This window comes from Chrysochloris asiatica, unplaced genomic scaffold, assembly GCF_000296735.1.
Source record: "Chrysochloris asiatica unplaced genomic scaffold, ChrAsi1.0 scaffold00050, whole genome shotgun sequence".
NCBI lineage: Eukaryota > Metazoa > Chordata > Mammalia > Afrosoricida > Chrysochloridae > Chrysochloris > Chrysochloris asiatica.
The window spans coordinates 5,077,921-5,084,260 of record NW_006408568.1 but is presented as its reverse complement, the minus strand read 5'-3'; positions in this window follow the sequence as shown (position 1 = coordinate 5,084,260).

Genomic DNA, 6,340 nt, shown 5'->3' with positions numbered 1-6,340 from the left:
AACTACCAGTTGTTCCACGGGAGAAAGATGAGGCTTTCTGCTCTCGTAAAGATTTACAGCCTTGGAAACCCTGTACAGGGTCACTATGAGTCGGAACCGACTCCACGGCATATAACAACAACAGCTTCTAGGATGACAGCAACACAGAAGCCACCACAATATGACAAACTGACAGACAGGTGGTGGAAGCAACTAGACCAAATGGCCCACATGAACTACAACCTCCTCTAATCCAAGATCACTACCAACTCCTCTGACAAAGAACCCAATAGGAGCTCCCAATTAGAATGGAAGAAAGACACAGAACAAACATCAAATTCATTTTTTGAAAAAAAAGCCCAAGCTTACTGGTCTCATAGAGATTAGAGGAACCTTCAAGACTATTACCCTAAGACACTCTTCTAACTTGGGAATTAAAGTCACTCCTGGAGATTAATTCTCTGCCAAACAATGTTGTTGGTAAGTACTATCAAGTTCTTTTGGTTCTGACTCATAGTGGCCCTGGTATAGGGTTTCCAAGGAGCAGCCAACCTTGTGGTTCAAACTGACTTTGCAGTCCTGTGCATTAACCCACAGTGCCACACCAGAACTCACTTAGCGTATCAGGACAAAAATCAGAAAAAAAGCATGTCAATCTATATGATAAAGAATAGCACCCATCAGAAATGTGCTCATTAGAACTGTGAACTAGATGAGACCAAAAGGTAACATTTGTCCAAAAGCAAAGTTGAGAAGGCAGGGAGGTGCAGGTCAACTGGAGGAACAGAAGGGAAACCAGAGCGGAAACAGGGATGACAATCCAGTCCTGGAACAATCTATATGAGTATATTAACTATTGAATGGAAAACGAATCTTCTGTGGAAACATTCACCTAAAACACAGCAAAAATCTTAAAAATCATTATCATTATCATATATTAAAGAACTAAATGTACAAACTAAAACCATAAAATTCTTAGGGGAAAATGCAGGGCAATGCTATTGAGCCTGGCTTTTAATAATGGATAATCTAATAACAAAAGCACACACAGCAAAAGAAAAGAAAAATAAATGGAACTTCATTAAAGCTAAAAACTTTTGTTCACCAAAAGGCTTTACCGAAAAAAGAAAAAAAAAAAAAAGCAACTGGGAAAGATCTTTGGAAAGTATATATATATAACAACAACTTAACAACAAAAAATCACAAACAACCCAATCACAAAATGGGAGGACTTGAATAGACATTTCATTTAAAGCAAGATGTTCAGTGTTATTAGCCATCCAAGAGATACAAATCAAAAGCATAAAGACATAAAATTTCAGTCCCACTAAGAATGCCTTAGTTATCTAGTGCTGCTATAAAGAAATACTACAATTGGATGGCTTTATTAAACAGAAAAATTTTCTTTCACAGTTTAGAAAGAAAGAAGTCTGAATTCAGAGTTGCCAGCTTTGGAGAAAACAGTGTGGTGTTTCCTCAAAAAAAAAAAAAAAAAAAAAAAACACCTAAAAATAGAGCTAGCAAATTAAGCATCAAATCTGCTTCTAGGTATATATCAAAAGAGTTGAAAGCTGAGACTAAAACAGAGACTTATATACCAATGTTCATTGCAACACTATTCACAATAGCCAAAAGGAAGATAAGACAGATGACTGAATAAACAAAATATGGTACATACATACAATATCCAGTCAGTAGGAGAAATGAAGTCTTGCTACCTGCTACAATATGACATTATGCTGAGTGGAATAAGTCAATCATGAAGAGGACAAATATTAAATGACCTCACTTACATAAAAAGACAAAAACAGGCAAAGGTATACAGATAAAGCTTATTTGTAGTTATCAGAGGCAGGAAGAGAATGAGAAACAGGTGGAGTTTACTGCTTGGAGTGCTGACTTCTGGTTTGTGTGATGGAAAAATTGCATTGATTAAGGGTAGGGTTGCACAGCTGAGGAACAGTATTACTGCCAATATGTCGTACACCTTACAATGCTGAATTGATGGAAGTTGTGTGACAGATATATTTACAATGACAAAAAGAGTAGCTGCCAAGGTGCCGTATATATAACGAAACACCTCATGAAATTTGCTTTGGGATTTTAGGGTCATGGTTTCATATCATGGGTTGTTTTTGTTAGATGCAATCAAGTCGATACTGACTCATAGCAACCTTAGTCACAACTGAACAAAACACTGCCTGGTCCTGTGCCAATCTCACAATTGTTATGCTTGTGCCCACTGCTGCTGCCACAGTGCCAATCCATCTCGTTGGGGGTCTTCCTCTTTTTCCCTGATCCTCCATTTTACCAAGCATGGGATATAAGAGTTAATTGACCTAACAGCATATTTACTTCTTCTGTTCTACCTCCTAGTTGGTTGCATAATATCTGGGGTCTTAAATGCTTGAAAGCAACTATCCAAAATACCAATGGTTTCTAGCCATCTGGAACAAGAGAGGAAGAAGGAGAGTCAGGACTAGGAAGAAGAAATGGAATGTGTGGTTGCCTCCATGGACAGCTGTTATCTTTGCTAGGGGACGAGAAGAACTATATGGTACCTGGCTAACTTCACTTAACATTTTGCTCAAAGAGTCGATAGAGGAATCCTCATCAAAAAGGAGGAAATACAGAACAAAATTTCAAATTCTCATAGACTCCAGACTTTGAAACTATTGCCCTGAAATGATCTTTAAATCTTAAACCTGAAACCAGAAATATCCCTTAAAGCAGACATAGTTTAACCAGTAAAGAATGTCTTTCAAGATCTAACTATATGGGATCCAATTTATAACAGCAACTGAAAGGACTTGATGATTAGATAGGAAACTCAGCGGCCTGTGAGTGTATGTTAATGAAGGAGGAAGCATTTGGAAAAGGAGGGTGAGGGTGGTTGTACACCTCAACGAATGTAATAAATGCCACTGAAATATGCATGTAGAAATAGTTGAATTGGAGTCTGTTCTGCTGTGTATATTCTCAACAACAGAAATGAGACAGATTAAGAACATAGAACATTGTCTCATCTTTTTTTGACACACATTTTGTAAAGCGCATCGAATATGCACTTTGTGTTGTGGGGTGTTAACTCCACAATCGTATGAAACTTTTCTATAGAAAAGCTTTGGGGTTCCCCAATGGAGAATGATGCAAAGCATACCCAGGGAACAGTGCTATAGGTAAACAGTGGGAGAGTCAGGCATCTTAAAGTAAGTTAGAGGATCACTGTTGTTATAAGTGTGTTGTCAAGTCAATTTTGACTCATAGCAACCCTGTATAGGGTTTCCAAGGAGTGGCTTGTGCATTTGAACTGCTGACCTTGTGATTAGTAATCCAGTGCTTATTTTACAGTGCCACACAGAATACTAGGGACTTGGATTTTTTGGCCTGAGAAGTAAGGTTTAAAGAGTCATTGTCTTTGTGTTTGTATAATCTCAGAAAGTGTCCAAATTATTTGCCAGGTCGAATCAAGGCAAGAAAAAAGGGCAAAAAAGTGATATTAAATGACAGTCACTAGTTGGATTACTAGCTGTAGGATAAGCACTGGACTGCTAACCCTAAGGTCAGAGGTTCAAAGCCATCAGCCACTCCTTGGGAACCCTACACAGGATTGCTATGAGTTGCATCTGATTCAATGGCATTTAACAATAACAAGCTGGGTTACTAAGGAAGAACTTCCAACAGGCAAGTTTCTAAATCATTAGAACACACTGGTCTTGAGGAAAGCAGTTACCATAGCGTTGATTCTGACTCAGAGAGACCCCATTTGTGTCTGTAACATTTCTCTGTAAGATTTTCAATGACTGATTGTCTGGAAGCAGATTGCCAGACCTTTCTTAGGAGGCAGCTCTGTGTAAACTTGAAACACTTGGCTTGCAGCTAGCAGTTAAGTGCATTAACCATTTATACCATCCAGGAATGCTTACAATTAGGAAAGGGCTAACTTTTACTAGCAATTCTTACAAATTGGATAAATACTTTTCCAGGTGCGTTTGATCAGGGACTGTTCCATGTAGTATCAAGGAAATGGTTGGTGGTGGTGATGTGCCGTAGAATCAGTTCTGACTGTCAGCAGCCCTGTATAGCAGGGCTGGGGAACATCAGGCCCATGGACCACATAAAGCTTGCAAAATCATTTGGTCTGGCCCTGCCAAGGCAACTGCAGTTCCAGCTATCACATTAGGCATGAGTTTTTGGCTAAATGTAGAAGGCTATTTTTTAACTTGATAATTTTGTATGACCCACAAATGATGTTATAAATACCCAAATGGCCCTTGGCAGTAAAAACAGTTCCCAACGCTGCTGTACAGGGTTTCCAAGCTTGTAAATGTTTAAGGGAGCAGAAAGCCTTATCTGTCTCCCATAGAGCAAGTAGTAGATTTGAACTGCTGATCTTGTAGTTAGCAGCCCAGCTCGGTATCCCACCAGAGCTCCTAATCAAGGGAACAGACTAGATCATTTCTGGAGGCTCCTTTATCCTATTCGCTAAAATTCAGAACTATGAACTCAGCTTTCAAAGATTTTATGACAGTTCTGAAGTGAGATGCTGCCATCTAGTGTTTGTAGCTCTCAGCCTCAATTACCTCTATTTGCCTATCCACCCACGTAATTAGGAAAACCCTCAAAGTCTTAAAGTCTATCTGCTAATCTGACAAAACAGTTCATATAACAAAGCCATGGAGAAAATGGAATCCACATTAAAATTATTTGTTGAAATGAAATATGCCTTTGGAAATTATTTAAGAGTAGTTGAGTCCTGGTGTGGTGCTGTAAGATAAGCATTGGACTGCTAACCAAAAGGTCAGCTGTTCAAACTGCCAGCTGCTCTTTGGAAACCCTAGGCAGGGTCATTATGAGTCCGAATCCATTCGGTGACACTTAACAATAACAACAGTACTCAACACAGTTGACCAGTAGAGAATGCACAGGAATCAAAGTGACTACATGTGTGGGAAGAGACCGTGGAGCAGCTCAGTATCTTCCAACAAAACAAGGTCAGGGGCCAACTGCAGAACAGACCATCAATTGCTCATATGCAATTTTAGGCTGAAGCTAATGAAAATTGAAACAGATTCACCAGAGACAAAATAACACGGGATATGTTTTGTTGATAAGTGCCATCAAGTCAGTTAGGACTCAAAAGTTTGTGATGTGATAAATCTTTGAGGAAGCAGAAAGCCTCATCTTTTTCCAATGGAGGAGCTGAGCTGATGGGCTCAAACTACCAACCCTTGGGTTCACAATCCAGTGTTCATCCTAGGGTTACTCGACCTTGAATATATCACATCTGAATTTAGACACCATCTCATGAACAACTGTGATACATTAGACACTACTGACAAAAGACCAGAAGACTTGTGGGATGACATTTATGACACCATACATGAAGAAAACAAAAGGTCATTAAAAAGACTAGAAAGAGCGAGGCAACATCTAGGGACTCATGGGCTCAGAGTCAATGACACAGCCACAGAGGTCTAGAGTGGAGAGCGGGGCGGCCAGCCGATAAAAAGAAGCCGGACAGACGTAAGAACACCCACACTTGCAGATGATGCCCATTTGACGGGACTTCAATGACTGGATAAACAGGGCTCAACCCTAAGAAGAAAGAAGAGGAAAAAGAGAGTCATTTGATACAATTCGATAAACAGGACCTACACCTATGAACGCAGTAGCTCAAAAGAGGAAACAAATCCCTGCTGCAAGAACTATTCCCACCCCCTCCACACAAAGGGTAGGCAGGGAGGGGCAACTTGGACATTGGCTACCCAAAATTGGGGGAGGGATACAAAGGAAAGAAGTGACTGGCTTACAAGCTTTCAAGAGGGAACCTAGAGCCAAAGGGCGTGGAGGAAGGTAGAGTCTCCAGTGAATAGTCTCCAGCCTGTCCAGGAAGAGCTGATGAAACAAAATACAGATGGGTCTCTTGTGATGCAATGGTGAATAATTGTTACCAGGGCTGATTGTGAGGGTTGGAAATCTAAAGATGGACATTTTGTAGCAAAGAGGGGAGTGATTAACTTATCGGTCTAGGAGCGGAGGACCCTGGGACCATCGATGGAGAAGAGCAAAGAGCGGAATCCTACCCAGAGAGGCAGCGAGGCCTGAGATGGAGGCAGAGAAGACAACGTCAAGAGGTGGTGTGGCTGGGGACTCAGGATCAGGAGATGGAAAGGGGCTGAGGACTGTGGTGGGGGCGTGCAGGCTTACAGGGTACACTCCTTGGTTGGGTGAGGATGCATGGACGGGATGGTAACTATGCCAATGAAATGCTGGATAATGGAATGAATGTAAAGCTGATGTTCTCCCATGCAGACTATCACACAATTCACAATAAAACATTAAAAAAAAAAAAAAAAAA